Source organism: Vespula vulgaris, chromosome 14 (assembly GCF_905475345.1).
Source record: "Vespula vulgaris chromosome 14, iyVesVulg1.1, whole genome shotgun sequence".
NCBI lineage: Eukaryota > Metazoa > Arthropoda > Insecta > Hymenoptera > Vespidae > Vespula > Vespula vulgaris.
The window spans coordinates 5,210,221-5,229,956 of NC_066599.1; the positions used below are offsets into that span (position 1 = coordinate 5,210,221).

Sequence of the window (19,736 nt, forward strand, 5' to 3'; positions counted from 1 at the left end):
ATGATTTCGATACTTCGGTTAATAGTTAAAATGCGTTTCAACTGGCCGTAGATAACAAAGCTCTTCACAAATGTATCAACGTAAGATGTAATACCAGTGATTAAGAAATTCACTAATTAGAGTCGACTATTGTCATTTTTCGATGCAAAATGTAAGTTGTAATTGCATTGATACGTACATGAATACGTATATGATAATGTTTTTTTATAAACCCTGAGTTACTCATTTCTGATACAGATTCAGATATATACAGATATATATATGTATTATATATTATATATAATATGTATATATATATACAGAGAGAGAGAGAGAGAGAGAGAGAAAGAAAGGGTAAACGAATCGAGAATTTGAATGAAACAAAGAACGATATCGAGATTAAATTGAAAAGAAACTTTGTTAGCTCTTGACAAAAAGGCATTCGATAAGGAAGCATTAGCCCTCCAAAGTACAATTATATCAAAAACCCATTCAAATTAAAGAAGATTACATATGTATCTGATTATGATATCTTATATTTCTTATTATTCATATAAAATAAAAGAAAAAGAAAAAAAAACAGTTATGAAGAATAAGAAAGAAATCTCATCTTTATTTCCCAATATCTTCAATTATGATAGATTTCTAAATACAATAAGGATAATAATAACAATAATAACAACAACAAAAATATGAAGAAGAAGAAGAAGAAGAAGAATAAAGTATCTTGGTATATTCAATTTGGCTTTCTTGTTCTTATGTAGTATATGTATCTAGTACAATGTAAATTTTAATGTGGGATTTCATTTAAACGTGTCATTTAATGCGTATTATGATTAATATGCATTATTCATACACATATCAATGTATGTGTATTTAAATGAATATAGAGTTTATACCTCGTTGACAAATTAAATTTACAATATTGAAATAAGGGTGTCACGATCAGGTACACGCATCACGTTCGATCGTCGACGATCTTTCTATATATAAAATATATCGATACCAAACGATATTACATTTGTTAAAAGGCATATACGTATTACGTACATACGCGTACACGTGCATACAGAAAAATTAAGAAAAAAATAGCAAAATAGAGCGAGGAAGAGAGAGAGAGAGAGAGAGATGGAAGTTCATTGTTTACGAGGAAGGACGTCTGTCCTAACAAACGGAGTTTTCGATGAGGTCTCGTATTTTTATATTCCTGTTGCTTTCTTTTATTTTTTGATTTTGATTAATTAACTAATTAAATTATAAAAATTTTAATATATATATATATTCATATATATATATATATATAATATTATTACACTGAAAGAAACAGAGAATGTTTATACCATATACTAGCTGACGTATACAAAGCAAATCTTATTACAATGTTTATATGTTTCTCTATAAGCTGAAATATCTAAATCCACCTTATGTTATTTACTTTCTGTCGAATATCGTATGAGATCAGTCTTTCGGCAACCACCAAGGTGGAATGTTGGAAGATCCCATATAAACATACGTTTGTAAATAGATACATATGTACATAACTAGATACATAATATACACACCCACGCACACATACACAAAGTATATAGTAGTCTTTCCTTGGGTATTGCTTGAGATTTATTATATTGTGTAGACAGTAACGAGCAACCTTTCTTCTGCAATGAGCCAAACTTAAATATCTGATATTGTTATTGATAGAATTCATTATGAACTAAAAATGTTTAAATTGATTAAATAGAAATTAATACTTGATAGAAAAAGAAAAAATTACACATTATTGAAGGGTATTTGTTATTTTCGGCATCAATTTACAATGAAATGTTTTCTATAATCCTATTGATTTTTTATTAGCAATACTTTTAATGTGTACGCATAAATGTATGTATATATATCTTTGTAATGGAACGAAATCTATTAGTTGTTTATTTTTAATTAGATATATGATTCTACTTCTCGTTAATAAACTTTACATTATTATATTGGAAGATACAATGGAAGATATCGAATTAAACTCTAATACAATCTTTTATTCGTTTGTCGGTAACGTTAAGACTTTTCATAAAAGATTTCAATACCTCGGTTAATAGTTAAAGTGCCTTTCAACTGGCCGTAGATAACAAAGCTCTTCACAAATGTATCAACGTAAGATGTAATACCACTGATTAAGAAATTCACTAATTATAGTCGACTATTGTCATTTTTCGATGCAAGATGTAAGTCGTATTTGCATTGATACGCAGATGAATACGTATATGATAATGTTTTTTTATAAACCCTGAGTTTATTTCTGATACAGATTGAGATATATACAGATATATATATATATATATATTATATATAATATGTATATATATATACAGAGAGAGAGAGAGAGAGAGAGAAAGAAAGGGTAAACGAATCGAGAATTTGAATAAAACAAAGAACGATATCGAGATTAAATTGAAAAGAAACTTTGTTAGCTCTTGACAAAAAGGTATTCGATAAGGAAGCATTAGGCGTCCAAAGTACAATTATATCAAAAACCCATTCAAATTAAAGAAGATTACATATGTATCTGATTATGATACCTTATATTTCTTATTATTCATATAAAAGAAAAGAAAAAGAAAAAAAAAAACAGTTAAGAAGAATAAGAAAGAAATCTCATCTTTATTTCCCAATATCTTCAATTATGATAGATTTCTAAATACAATAAGGATAATAATAACAATAATAACAACAACAATAATAGTCAGAAGAAGAAGAAGAAGAAGAATAAAGTATCTTGGTATATTCAATTTTGCTTTCTTGTTCTTATGTAGTATATGTATCTAGTACAATGTAAATTTTAATGTGGGATTTTATTTAAATGTGTCATTTAATGCGTATTATGATTAATATGCATTATTCATACACATATCAATGTATGTGTATTTAAATGAATATAGAATTTATACCTCGTTGACAAATTAAATTTACAATATTGAAATAAGGGTGTCACGATCAGGTACACGCATCACGTTCGATCGTCGACGATCTTTCTATATATAAAATATATCGATACCAAACGATATTACATTTGTTGAAAGGCATATACGTATTACGTACATACGCGTACACGTGCATACAAAAAAATTAAGAAAAAAATAGCAAAATAGAGCGAGGAAGAGAGAGAGAGAGAGAGAGATGAAAGTTCATTGTTTACGAGGAAGGACGTCTGTCCTAACGAACGGAGTATTCGATGAGGTCTCGTATTTTTCTATTCCTGTTGCTTTCTTTTATTTTTTGATTTTGATTAATTGACTAATTAAATTATAAAAATTTTAATATATATATATATATATATATATATATATATATATATATTTATATATTACACTGAAAGAAAAAGAGAATGTTTATAGCATTTATTACCTGACGTATAGAAAGCAAATCTTATTACAATGTCTATTTGTTTCTATATAAGCTGAAATATCTAAATACAACTTATGTTATTTACTTTCTGTCGAATATCGTATGAGATCAGTCTTTCGGCAACCACCGAGGTGGAATGTTGGAAGATCCCATACAAACATACATTTGTAAATAGATACATATGTGTATATGTACATATGTACGTAACTAGATACATAATATACACACCCACACACACATACACAAAGTATACAGTAGTCTTTCTCTTGGGTATTGCTTGAGATTTTCTTATATTGTATGGACAGTAACGAGCAACCTTTGTTCTGCAATGAGCCAAAATTAAATATCTGATATTGTTATTGATACATTATGAACTAAAAATGTTTAAATTGATTAAAAAGAAATTAATACTTGATAGAAAAAGAAAAAATTACACATTATTGAAGGGTATTTGTTATTTTCGGCATCAATTTACAATGAAATGTTTTCTATAATCCTATTGATTTTTTATTAGCAATACTTTTAATGTGTACGCATAAATGTATGTATATATATCTTTGTAATGGAACGAAATCTATTAGTTGTTTATTTTTAATTATATATATGATTCTACTTCTCGTTAATAAACTTTACATTATTATATTGGAAGATACAATGGAAGATATCGAATTAAACTCTAATACAATCTTTTATTCGTTTGTCGTTAACGTTAAGACTTTTGATAAAAGATTTCAATACTTCGGTTAATAGTTAAAATGCCTTTCAACTGGCCGTAGATAACAAAGCTCTTCACAAATGTATCAACGTAAGATGTAATACCACTGATTAAGAAATTCACTAATTATAGTCGACTATTGTCATTTTTCGATGCAAGATGTAAGTCGTATTTGCATTGATACGCAGATGAATACGTATATGATAATGTTTTTTTATAAACCCTGAGTTTATTTCTGATACAGATTGAGATATATACAGATATATATATATATATATATATATTATATATAATATGTATATATATATACAGAGAGAGAGAGAGAGAGAGAGAAAGAAAGGGTAAACGAATCGAGAATTTGAATAAAACAAAGAACGATATCGAGATTAAATTGAAAAGAAACTTTGTTAGCTCTTGACAAAAAGGCATTCGATAAGGAAGCATTAGGCGTCCAAAGTACAATTATATCAAAAACCCATTCAAATTAAAGAAGATTACATATGTATCTGATTATGATACCTTATATTTCTTATTATTCATATAAAAGAAAAGAAAAAGAAAAAAAAAACAGATAAGAAGAATAAGAAAGAAATCTCATCTTTATTTCCCAATATCTTCAATTATGATAGATTTCTAAATACAATAAGGATAATAATAACAATAATAACAACAACAATAATATGCAGAAGAAGAAGAAGAAGAAGAATAAAGTATCTTGGTATATTCAATTTTGCTTTCTTGTTCTTATGTAGTATATGTATCTAGTACAATGTAAATTTTAATGTGGGATTTCATTTAAACGTGTCATTTAATGCGTATTATGATTAATATGCATTATTCATACACATATCAAGGTATGTGTATTTAAATGAATATAGAATTTATACCTCGTTGACAAATTAAATTTACAATATTGAAATAAGGGTGTCACGATCAGGTACACGCATCACGTTCGATCGTCGACGATCTTTCTATATATAAAATATATCGATACCAAACGATATTACATTTGTTAAAATGCATATACGTATTACGTACATACGCGTACACGTGCATACAGAAAAATTAAGAAAAAAATAGCAAAACAGAGCGAGGAAGAGAGAGAGAGAGAGAGAGAGAGATGAAAGTACATTGTTTTCTAACAAACGGAGTTTTCGATGAGGTCTCGTATTTTTCTATTCCTGTTGCTTTCTTTTATTTTTTGATTTTGATTAATTAACTAATTAAATTATAAAAATTTTAATATATATATATATATATATATATATATATAATATTATTACACTGAAAGAAAAAGAGAATGTTTATACCATTTACTAGCTGACATATACAAAGCAAAAATTATTACAATGTTTATATGTTTTTATATAAGGTGAAATATCTAAATACACCTTATGTTATGTACTTTCTGTCGAATATCGTATGAGATCAGTCTTTCGGCAACCACCAAGGTGGAATGTTGGAAGATCCCATATAAACATACGTTTGTAAATAGATACATATGTACATAACTAGATACATAATATACACACCCACGCACACATACACAAAGTATATAGTAGTCTTTCCTTGGGTATTGCTTGAGGTTTATTATATTGTGTAGACAGTAATGAGCAACCTTTCTTCTGCAATGAGCCAAAATTAAATATCTGATATTGTTATTGATAGAATTCATTATGAACTAAAAATGTTTAAATTGATTAACAAAGAAATTAATACTTAATAGAAAAAGAAAAAATTACACATTATTGAAGGGTATTTGTTATTGTCGGCATCAATTTACAATGAAATGTTTTCTATAATTCCATTGATTTTTTATTAGCAATACTTTTAATGTGTACGCATAAATGTATGTATATACATTTGTGTAATGGAACGAAATCTATTAGTTGTTTATTTTTAATTAGATATATGATTCTACTTCTCGTTAATAAACTTTACATTATTATATTGGAAGATACAATGGAAGATATCGAATTAAACTCTAATACAATCTTTTATTCGTTTGTCGTTAACGTTAAGACTTTTGATAAAAGATTTCAATACTTCGGTTAATAGTTAAAATGCCTTTCAACTGGCCGTAGATAACAAAACTCTTCACAAATGTATCAACGTAAGATGTAATACCACTGATTAAGAAATTCACTAATTATAGTCGACTATTGTCATTTTTCGATGCAAGATGTAAGTCGTAATTGCATTGAGGCGTATATGAATATGTATATGATAATGTTTTTTTATAAACCCTGAGTTTATTTCTGATACAGATTGAGATATATACAGATATATATATATATATATATATTATATATAATATGTATATATATATACAGAGAGAGAGAGAGAGAGAGAGAAAGAAAGGGTAAACGAATCGAGAATTTGAATAAAACAAAGAACGATATCGAGATTAAATTGAAAAGAAACTTTGTTAGCTCTTGACAAAAAGGCATTCGATAAGGAAGCATTAGACGTCCAAAGTACAATTATATCAAAAACCCATTCAAATTAAAGAAGATTACATATGTATCTGATTATGATACCTTATATTTCTTATTACTCATATAAAAGAAAAGAAAAAGAAAAAAAAAACAGATAAGAAGAATAAGAAAGAAATCTCATCTTTATTTCCCAATATCTTCAATTATGATAGATTTCTAAATACAATAAGGATAATAATAACAATAATAACAACAACAATAATATGCAGAAGAAGAAGAAGAAGAAGAATAAAGTATCTTGGTATATTCAATTTTGCTTTCTTGTTCTTATGTAGTATATGTATCTAGTACAATGTAAATTTTAATGTGGGATTTCATTTAAACGTGTCATTTAATGCGTATTATGATTAATATGCATTATTCATACACATATCAAGGTATGTGTATTTAAATGAATATAGAATTTATACCTCGTTGACAAATTAAATTTACAATATTGAAATAAGGGTGTCACGATCAGGTACACGCATCACGTTCGATCGTCGACGATCTTTCTATATATAAAATATATCGATACCAAACGATATTACTTTTGTTAAAAGGCATATACGTATTACGTACATACGCGTACACGTGCATACAGAAAAATTAAGAAAAAAATAGCAAAATAGAGCGAGGAAGAGAGAGAGAGAGAGAGAGATGGAAGTTCATTGTTTACGAGGAAGGACGTCTGTCCTAACAAACGGAGTTTTCGATGAGGTCTCGTATTTTTATATTCCTGTTGCTTTCTTTTATTTTTTGATTTTGATTAATTAACTAATTAAATTATAAAAATTTTAATATATATATATATTCATATATATATATATATATAATATTATTACACTGAAAGAAAAAGAGAATGTTTATACCATATACTAGCTGACGTATACAAAGCAAATCTTATTACAATGTTTATATGTTTCTCTATAAGCTGAAATATCTAAATCCACCTTATGTTATTTACTTTCTGTCGAATATCGTATGAGATCAGTCTTTCGGCAACCACCAAGGTGGAATGTTGGAAGATCCCATATAAACATACGTTTGTAAATAGATACATATGTACATAACTAGATACTTAATATACACACCCACGCACACATACACAAAGTATATAGTAGTCTTTCCTTGGGTATTGCTTGAGATTTATTATATTGTGTAGACAGTAACGAGCAACCTTTCTTCTGCAATGAGCCAAAATTAAATATCTGATATTGTTATTGATACATTATGAACTAAAAATGTTTAAGTTGATTAAAAAGAAATTAATACTTGGTAGAAAAAGAAAAAATTACACATTATTGAAGGGTATTTGTTATATTCGGCATCAATTTACAATGAAATGTTTTCTATAATACCATTGATTTTTTATTAGCAATACTTTTAATGTGTACGCATAAATGTATGTATATATATTTTTGTAATGGACCGAAATCTATTAGTTGTTTATTTTTAATTAGATATATGATTCTACTTCTCGATAATAGACTTTTCATTATTATATTGGAAGACACAATGGAAGATATCGAATTAAACTCTAATACAATCTTTTATTCGTTTGTCGTTAACGTTAAGAATTTTGATAAAAGATTTCAATTCTTCGGTTAATAGTTAAAATGCCTTTCAAATGGCCGTAGATAACAACGCTCTTCACAAATGTATCAACGTAAGATGTAATACCACTGATTAAGAAATTCACTAATTATAGTCGACTATTGTCATTTTTCGATGCAAGGTGTAAGTCGTATTTGCATTGATACGCAGATGAATACGTATATGATAATGTTTTTTTATAAACCCTGAGTTACTCATTTCTGATACAGATTGAGATATATACAGATATATATATATATATATATATATATATATATATATATATATATATATATATATATATATGTATATATAAATACAGAGAGAGAGAGAGAGAGAGAGAGAGAAAGAGGAAGGGTAAACAAATCGAGAATTTTGAATAAAACATAGAACGATATCGAGATTAAATTGAAAGGAAACTTTGTTAGCTTCTTGACAAAAAGGCACTCTATAAGGGAAACACCAGCCATCCAAAGTACAATTATATCAAAAACCCATTCAAATTAAAGACGATTACATATGTATCCGATTATGATACCATATATTTCTTATTATTCCTATAAAAGAAAAGAAAAAGAAAAAAAAACAGTCAAGAAAAATAAGAAAGAAATCTCATCTTTATTTCCCAATATCTTCAATTATGATAGATTTCTAAATACTATAAGGATAATAATAACAATAATAACAACAACAATAATATGAAGAAGAAGAAGAAGAAGAAGAATAAAGTATCTTGTTATATTCAATTTTGCTTTCTTGTTCTTATGTAGTATATGTATCTACTACAATGTAAATTTTAATGTGGGATTTTATTTAAACGTGTCATTTAATGCGTATTATGATTAATATGCATTATTCATACACATATCAATGTATGTGTATTTAAATGAATATAGAATTTATACCTCGTTGACAAATTAAATTTACAATATTGAAATAAGGGTGTCACGATCAGGTACACGCATCACGTTCGATCGTCGACGATCATTCTATATATAAAATATATCGATACCAAACGATATTACATTTGTTAAAATGCATATACGTATTACGTACATACGCGTACACGTGCATACAGAAAAATTAAGAAAAAAATAGCAAAACAGTGCGAGGAAGAGACAAAGAGAGAGAGAGAGGTGAAAGTACATTGTTTTCAAGGAAGGGCGTCTGTCCTAACGAACGGAGTTTTCGATGAGGTCTCGTATTTTTCTATTCCTGTTGCTTTCTTTTATTTTTTGATTTTGATTAATTGACTAATTAAATTATAAAAATTTTAATATATATATATATATATATATATATGTATATATATATATATATTACACTGAAAGAAAAAGAGAATGTTTATACCATTTATTAGCTGACGTATACAAAGCAAATCTTATTACAATGTTTATTTGTTTCTATATAAGCTGAAATATCTAAATACACTTTACGTTATTTACTTTCTGTCGAATATCGTATGAGATCAGTCTTTCGGCAACCACCGTGCTGGAAAATTGGAAATAAACTCTAATACAATCTTTTATTCGTTTGTCGTTAACGTTACGACTTTTGATAAAAGATTTCAATACTTCGGATAATAGTTAAAATGCCTTTCAACTGGCCGTAGATAACAAAGCTCTTAACAAATGTATCAACGTAAGATGTAATACCACTGACTAAGAAATTCATTAATTATAGTCGACTATTGTCATTTTTCGATGCAAGGTGTAAGTCGTATTTGCATTGATAGGCAGATGAATACGTATATGATAATGTTTTTTTATAAACCCTGAGTTACTCATTTCTGATACAGATTCAGATATATACAGATATCTATATATATTATATATTATATATTATATATATATAAATATATATACAGAGAGAGAAAGAGAGAGAGAGAGAAAGAAAACGGGGAAAGGAATCGAGAATTTGAATAAAACAAAGAACGATATCGAGATTAAATTGAAAAGAAACTTTGTTAGCTCTTGACAAAAAGGCATTCGATAAGGAAGCATTAGCCCTCCAAAGTACAATTATATCAAAAACCCATTCAAATTAAAGAAGATTACATATGTATCTGATTATGATACCTTATATTTCTTATTATTCATATAAAATAAAAGAAAAAGAAAAAAAAACAGTTATGAAGAATAAGAAAGAAATCTCATCTTTATTTCCCAATATCTTCAATTATGATAGATTTCTAAATACAATAAGGATGATAATAACAATAATAACAACAACAAAAATATGAAGAAGAAGAAGAAGAAGAAGAATAAAGTATCTTGGTATATTCAATTTTGCTTTCTTGTTCTTATGTGGTATATGTATCTAGTACAATGTAAATTTTAATGTGGGATTTCAATTAAACGTGTCATTTAATTCGTATTATGATTAATATGCATTATTCATACACATATCAATGTATGTGTATTTAAATGAATATAGAGTTTATACCTCGTTGACAAATTAAATCTACAATATTGAAATAAGGGTGTCACGATCAGGTACACGCATTACGTTCGATCGTCGACGATCTTTCTATATATAAAATATATCGATACCAAACGATATTACTTTTGTTAAAAGGCATATACGTATTACGTACATACGCGTACACGTGCATACAGAAAAATTAAGAAAAAAATAGCAAAATAGAGCGAGGAAGAGACAGAAAGAGAGAGATGAAAGTTCATTGTTTACGAGGAAGGACGTCTGTCCTAACGAACGAAGTTTTCGATGAGGTCTCGTATTTTTCTATTCCTGTTGCTTTCTTTTATTTTTTTGATTTTGATTAATTAACTAATTAAATTATAAAAATTTAAATATATATATATATATATATATATATATATATATATATATATATATATATATAATATTATTACCCTGAAAGAAAAAGAGAATGTTTATAGCATTTACTAGCGGGCGTATACAAAGCAAATCTTATTACAATGTTTATATGTTTCTTTATAAGCTGATGTATCTAAATACACCTTATCTTATTTACTTTTGGTCGAATATCGTATGATATCAGTCTTTCCGCAACCACCGAGGTGGAATGTTGGAAGATCCCATATAAACATACGTTTGTAAATAGATACATATGTATATATGTACATATGTACATAACTAGATACATAATATACACACCCACACACACATACACAAAGTATATAGTAGTCTTTCTCTTGGGTATTACTTGAGATTTTATTATATTGTATAGACAGTAACGAGCAACCTTTGTGCTGCAAGGAGCCAAAATTACATGTCTGATATTGTTATTGATACAATTCATTATGAACTAAAAATGTTTAAATTGATTAGAAAAGAAATTAAAACTTGATAGAAAAAGAAAAAATTTTACATTATTGAAGGGTATTTGTTATTTTCTGCATCAATTTACAATGAAATGTTTTCTATAATTCCATTGATTTTCTATTAGCAATACTTTTAATGTGTACGCATAAGTGTATGTATATATATTTTTGTAATGGAACGAAATCTATTAGTTGTTTATTTTTAATTAGATATATGATTCTACTTCTGGTTAATAAACTTTACATTATTATATTGGAAGATACAATGGAAGATATCGAATTAAACTCTAATACAATGTTTTATTCGTTTGTCGTTAACGTTAAGACTTTTGATAAAAGATTTCAGTACTTTGGTTAATAGTTAAAATGCCTTTCAACTGGCCGTAGATAACAAAGCTCTTCACTAATGTATCAACGTAAGATGTAATACCACTGATTAAGAAATTCACTAATTATAGTCGACTATTGTCATTCTTCGATGCAAAATGTAAGTTGTAATTGCATTGATACGTACATGAATACGTATATGATAATGTTTTTTTATAAACCCTGAGTTACTCATTTCTGATACAGATTGAGATATATACAGATGTATATATATATTATATATTATATATTATATATATATAAATATATATACAGAGAGAGAAAGAGAGAGAGAGAGAAAGAAAAAGGGTAAAGGAATCGAGAATTTGAATAAAACAAAGAACGATATCGAGATTAAATTGAAAAGAAACTTTGTTAGCTCTTGACAAAAAGGCATTCGATAAGGAAGCATTAGGCGTCCAAAGTACAATTATATCAAAAACCCATTCAAATTAAAGAAGATTACATATGTATCTGATTATGATACCTTATATTTCTTATTATTCATATAAAAGAAAAGAAAAAGAAAAAAAAAAACAGTTAAGAAGAATAAGAAAGAAATCTCATCTTTATTTCCCAATATCTTCAATTATGATAGATTTCTAAATACAATAAGGATAATAATAACAATAATAACAACAACAATAATATGCAGAAGAAGAAGAAGAAGAAGAATAAAGTATCTTGGTATATTCAATTTTGCTTTCTTGTTCTTATGTAGTATATGTATCTAGTACAATGTAAATTTTAATGTGGGATTTTATTTAAACGTGTCATTTAATGCGTATTATGATTAATATGCATTATTCATACACATATCAATGTATGTGTATTTAAATGAATATAGAATTTATACCTCGTTGACAAATTAAATTTACAATATTGAAATAAGGGTGTCACGATCAGGTACACGCATCACGTTCGATCGTCGACGATCTTTCTATATATAAAATATATCGATACCAAACGATATTACATTTGTTGAAAGGCATATACGTATTACGTACATACGCGTACACGTGCATACAGAAAAATTAAGAAAAAAATAGCAAAATAGAGCGAGGAAGAGAGAGAGAGAGAGAGAGAGATGAAAGTTCATTGTTTACGAGGAAGGACGTCTGTCCTAACAAACGGAGTTTTCGATGAGGTCTCGTATTTTTCTATTCCTGTTGCTTTCTTTTATTTTTTGATTTTGATTAATTAACTAATTAAATTATAAAAATTTTAATATATATATATATATATATATATATATAATATTATTACACTGAAAGAAAAAGAGAATGTTTATACCATTTACTAGCTGACATATACAAAGCAAAAATTATTACAATGTTTATATGTTTTTATATAAGGTGAAATATCTAAATACACCTTATGTTATGTACTTTCTGTCGAATATCGTATGAGATCAGTCTTTCGGCAACCACCAAGGTGGAATGTTGGAAGATCCCATATAAACATACGTTTGTAAATAGATACATATGTACATAACTAGATACATAATATACACACCCACGCACACATACACAAAGTATATAGTAGTCTTTCCTTGGGTATTGCTTGAGGTTTATTATATTGTGTAGACAGTAATGAGCAACCTTTCTTCTGCAATGAGCCAAAATTAAATATCTGATATTGTTATTGATAGAATTCATTATGAACTAAAAATGTTTAAATTGATTAACAAAGAAATTAATACTTAATAGAAAAAGAAAAAATTACACATTATTGAAGGGTATTTGTTATTGTCGGCATCAATTTACAATGAAATGTTTTCTATAATTCCATTGATTTTTTATTAGCAATACTTTTAATGTGTACGCATAAATGTATGTATATACATTTGTGTAATGGAACGAAATCTATTAGTTGTTTATTTTTAATTAGATATATGATTCTACTTCTCGTTAATAAACTTTACATTATTATATTGGAAGATACAATGGAAGATATCGAATTAAACTCTAATACAATCTTTTATTCGTTTGTCGTTAACGTTAAGACTTTTGATAAAAGATTTCAATACTTCGGTTAATAGTTAAAATGCCTTTCAACTGGCCGTAGATAACAAAACTCTTCACAAATGTATCAACGTAAGATGTAATACCACTGATTAAGAAATTCACTAATTATAGTCGACTATTGTCATTTTTCGATGCAAGATGTAAGTCGTAATTGCATTGAGGCGTATATGAATATGTATATGATAATGTTTTTTTATAAACCCTGAGTTTATTTCTGATACAGATTGAGATATATACAGATATATATATATATATATATATTATATATAATATGTATATATATATACAGAGAGAGAGAGAGAGAGAGAGAAAGAAAGGGTAAACGAATCGAGAATTTGAATAAAACAAAGAACGATATCGAGATTAAATTGAAAAGAAACTTTGTTAGCTCTTGACAAAAAGGCATTCGATAAGGAAGCATTAGACGTCCAAAGTACAATTATATCAAAAACCCATTCAAATTAAAGAAGATTACATATGTATCTGATTATGATACCTTATATTTCTTATTACTCATATAAAAGAAAAGAAAAAGAAAAAAAAAACAGATAAGAAGAATAAGAAAGAAATCTCATCTTTATTTCCCAATATCTTCAATTATGATAGATTTCTAAATACAATAAGGATAATAATAACAATAATAACAACAACAATAATATGCAGAAGAAGAAGAAGAAGAAGAATAAAGTATCTTGGTATATTCAATTTTGCTTTCTTGTTCTTATGTAGTATATGTATCTAGTACAATGTAAATTTTAATGTGGGATTTCATTTAAACGTGTCATTTAATGCGTATTATGATTAATATGCATTATTCATACACATATCAAGGTATGTGTATTTAAATGAATATAGAATTTATACCTCGTTGACAAATTAAATTTACAATATTGAAATAAGGGTGTCACGATCAGGTACACGCATCACGTTCGATCGTCGACGATCTTTCTATATATAAAATATATCGATACCAAACGATATTACTTTTGTTAAAAGGCATATACGTATTACGTACATACGCGTACACGTGCATACAGAAAAATTAAGAAAAAAATAGCAAAATAGAGCGAGGAAGAGAGAGAGAGAGAGAGAGATGGAAGTTCATTGTTTACGAGGAAGGACGTCTGTCCTAACAAACGGAGTTTTCGATGAGGTCTCGTATTTTTATATTCCTGTTGCTTTCTTTTATTTTTTGATTTTGATTAATTAACTAATTAAATTATAAAAATTTTAATATATATATATATTCATATATATATATATATATAATATTATTACACTGAAAGAAAAAGAGAATGTTTATACCATATACTAGCTGACGTATACAAAGCAAATCTTATTACAATGTTTATATGTTTCTCTATAAGCTGAAATATCTAAATCCACCTTATGTTATTTACTTTCTGTCGAATATCGTATGAGATCAGTCTTTCGGCAACCACCAAGGTGGAATGTTGGAAGATCCCATATAAACATACGTTTGTAAATAGATACATATGTACATAACTAGATACTTAATATACACACCCACGCACACATACACAAAGTATATAGTAGTCTTTCCTTGGGTATTGCTTGAGATTTATTATATTGTGTAGACAGTAACGAGCAACCTTTCTTCTGCAATGAGCCAAAATTAAATATCTGATATTGTTATTGATACATTATGAACTAAAAATGTTTAAGTTGATTAAAAAGAAATTAATACTTGGTAGAAAAAGAAAAAATTACACATTATTGAAGGGTATTTGTTATATTCGGCATCAATTTACAATGAAATGTTTTCTATAATACCATTGATTTTTTATTAGCAATACTTTTAATGTGTACGCATAAATGTATGTATATATATTTTTGTAATGGACCGAAATCTATTAGTTGTTTATTTTTAATTAGATATATGATTCTACTTCTCGATAATAGACTTTTCATTATTATATTGGAAGACACAATGGAAGATATCGAATTAAACTCTAATACAATCTTTTATTCGTTTGTCGTTAACGTTAAGAATTTTGATAAAAGATTTCAATTCTTCGGTTAATAGTTAAAATGCCTTTCAAATGGCCGTAGATAACAACGCTCTTCACAAATGTATCAACGTAAGATGTAATACCACTGATTAAGAAATTCACTAATTATAGTCGACTATTGTCATTTTTCGATGCAAGGTGTAAGTCGTATTTGCATTGATACGCAGATGAATACGTATATGATAATGTTTTTTTATAAACCCTGAGTTACTCATTTCTGATACAGATTGAGATATATACAGATATATATATATATATATATATATATATATATATATATATTATATATTATATATTATGTATATATAAATACAGAGAGAGAGAGAGAGAGAGAGAGAGAAAGAGGAAGGGTAAACAAATCGAGAATTTTGAATAAAACATAGAACGATATCGAGATTAAATTGAAAGGAAACTTTGTTAGCTTCTTGACAAAAAGGCACTCTATAAGGGAAACACCAGCCATCCAAAGTACAATTATATCAAAAACCCATTCAAATTAAAGACGATTACATATGTATCCGATTATGATACCATATATTTCTTATTATTCCTATAAAAGAAAAGAAAAAGAAAAAAAAACAGTCAAGAAAAATAAGAAAGAAATCTCATCTTTATTTCCCAATATCTTCAATTATGATAGATTTCTAAATACTATAAGGATAATAATAACAATAATAACAACAACAATAATATGAAGAAGAAGAAGAAGAAGAAGAATAAAGTATCTTGTTATATTCAATTTTGCTTTCTTGTTCTTATGTAGTATATGTATCTACTACAATGTAAATTTTAATGTGGGATTTTATTTAAACGTGTCATTTAATGCGTATTATGATTAATATGCATTATTCATACACATATCAATGTATGTGTATTTAAATGAATATAGAATTTATACCTCGTTGACAAATTAAATTTACAATATTGAAATAAGGGTGTCACGATCAGGTACACGCATCACGTTCGATCGTCGACGATCATTCTATATATAAAATATATCGATACCAAACGATATTACATTTGTTAAAATGCATATACGTATTACGTACATACGCGTACACGTGCATACAGAAAAATTAAGAAAAAAATAGCAAAACAGTGCGAGGAAGAGACAAAGAGAGAGAGAGAGGTGAAAGTACATTGTTTTCAAGGAAGGGCGTCTGTCCTAACGAACGGAGTTTTCGATGAGGTCTCGTATTTTTCTATTCCTGTTGCTTTCTTTTATTTTTTGATTTTGATTAATTGACTAATTAAATTATAAAAATTTTAATATATATATATATATATATATATATGTATATATATATATATATTACACTGAAAGAAAAAGAGAATGTTTATACCATTTATTAGCTGACGTATACAAAGCAAATCTTATTACAATGTTTATTTGTTTCTATATAAGCTGAAATATCTAAATACACTTTACGTTATTTACTTTCTGTCGAATATCGTATGAGATCAGTCTTTCGGCAACCACCGTGCTGGAAAATTGGAAATAAACTCTAATACAATCTTTTATTCGTTTGTCGTTAACGTTACGACTTTTGATAAAAGATTTCAATACTTCGGATAATAGTTAAAATGCCTTTCAACTGGCCGTAGATAACAAAGCTCTTAACAAATGTATCAACGTAAGATGTAATACCACTGACTAAGAAATTCATTAATTATAGTCGACTATTGTCATTTTTCGATGCAAGGTGTAAGTCGTATTTGCATTGATAGGCAGATGAATACGTATATGATAATGTTTTTTTATAAACCCTGAGTTACTCATTTCTGATACAGATTCAGATATATACAGATATCTATATATATTATATATTATATATTATATATATATAAATATATATACAGAGAGAGAAAGAGAGAGAGAGAGAAAGAAAACGGGGAAAGGAATCGAGAATTTGAATAAAACAAAGAACGATATCGAGATTAAATTGAAAAGAAACTTTGTTAGCTCTTGACAAAAAGGCATTCGATAAGGAAGCATTAGCCCTCCAAAGTACAATTATATCAAAAACCCATTCAAATTAAAGAAGATTACATATGTATCTGATTATGATACCTTATATTTCTTATTATTCATATAAAATAAAAGAAAAAGAAAAAAAAACAGTTATGAAGAATAAGAAAGAAATCTCATCTTTATTTCCCAATATCTTCAATTATGATAGATTTCTAAATACAATAAGGATGATAATAACAATAATAACAACAACAAAAATATGAAGAAGAAGAAGAAGAAGAAGAATAAAGTATCTTGGTATATTCAATTTTGCTTTCTTGTTCTTATGTGGTATATGTATCTAGTACAATGTAAATTTTAATGTGGGATTTCAATTAAACGTGTCATTTAATTCGTATTATGATTAATATGCATTATTCATACACATATCAATGTATGTGTATTTAAATGAATATAGAGTTTATACCTCGTTGACAAATTAAATCTACAATATTGAAATAAGGGTGTCACGATCAGGTACACGCATTACGTTCGATCGTCGACGATCTTTCTATATATAAAATATATCGATACCAAACGATATTACTTTTGTTAAAAGGCATATACGTATTACGTACATACGCGTACACGTGCATACAGAAAAATTAAGAAAAAAATAGCAAAATAGAGCGAGGAAGAGACAGAAAGAGAGAGATGAAAGTTCATTGTTTACGAGGAAGGACGTCTGTCCTAACGAACGAAGTTTTCGATGAGGTCTCGTATTTTTCTATTCCTGTTGCTTTCTTTTATTTTTTTGATTTTGATTAATTAACTAATTAAATTATAAAAATTTAAATATATATATATATATATATATATATATATATATATGTATATATAATATTATTACCCTGAAAGAAAAAGAGAATGTTTATAGCATTTACTAGCGGGCGTATACAAAGCAAATCTTATTACAATGTTTATATGTTTCTTTATAAGCTGATGTATCTAAATACACCTTATCTTATTTACTTTTGGTCGAATATCGTATGATATCAGTCTTTCCGCAACCACCGAGGTGGAATGTTGGAAGATCCCATATAAACATACGTTTGTAAATAGATACATATGTATATATGTACATATGTACATAACTAGATACATAATATACACACCCACACACACATACACAAAGTATATAGTAGTCTTTCTCTTGGGTATTACTTGAGATTTTATTATATTGTATAGACAGTAACGAGCAACCTTTGTGCTGCAAGGAGCCAAAATTACATGTCTGATATTGTTATTGATACAATTCATTATGAACTAAAAATGTTTAAATTGATTAGAAAAGAAATTAAAACTTGATAGAAAAAGAAAAAATTTTACATTATTGAAGGGTATTTGTTATTTTCTGCATCAATTTACAATGAAATGTTTTCTATAATTCCATTGATTTTCTATTAGCAATACTTTTAATGTGTACGCATAAGTGTATGTATATATATTTTTGTAATGGAACGAAATCTATTAGTTGTTTATTTTTAATTAGATATATGATTCTACTTCTGGTTAATAAACTTTACATTATTATATTGGAAGATACAATGGAAGATATCGAATTAAACTCTAATACAATGTTTTATTCGTTTGTCGTTAACGTTAAGACTTTTGATAAAAGATTTCAGTACTTTGGTTAATAGTTAAAATGCCTTTCAACTGGCCGTAGATAACAAAGCTCTTCACTAATGTATCAACGTAAGATGTAATACCACTGATTAAGAAATTCACTAATTATAGTCGACTATTGTCATTCTTCGATGCAAAATGTAAGTTGTAATTGCATTGATACGTACATGAATACGTATATGATAATGTTTTTTTATAAACC

The 19,736-nt window shown here is 27.1% G+C and overlaps 1 long non-coding RNA gene across 6 annotated transcripts in view; it reads left to right on the top strand.

The window, feature by feature from the left end:
- The window catches only part of LOC127069129 (uncharacterized), a 46,394-nt gene that overhangs the window by 21,668 nt on the left and 4,990 nt on the right, over positions 1-19,736 (top strand). For 3 of the 6 annotated variants that reach the window (XR_007783369.1, XR_007783367.1, XR_007783370.1), the window contains 2 exons: positions 6,963-7,577; positions 13,269-15,307. This is a non-coding gene — a long non-coding RNA (uncharacterized LOC127069129). Of the gene's footprint in view, positions 1-517; positions 2,453-3,503; positions 5,673-6,962; positions 7,578-7,711; positions 8,042-12,227; positions 15,308-15,441; positions 15,772-19,736 lie in introns of those variants that run through there. The other 3 variants (XR_007783366.1, XR_007783365.1, XR_007783368.1) reach the window with 3 other exon arrangements.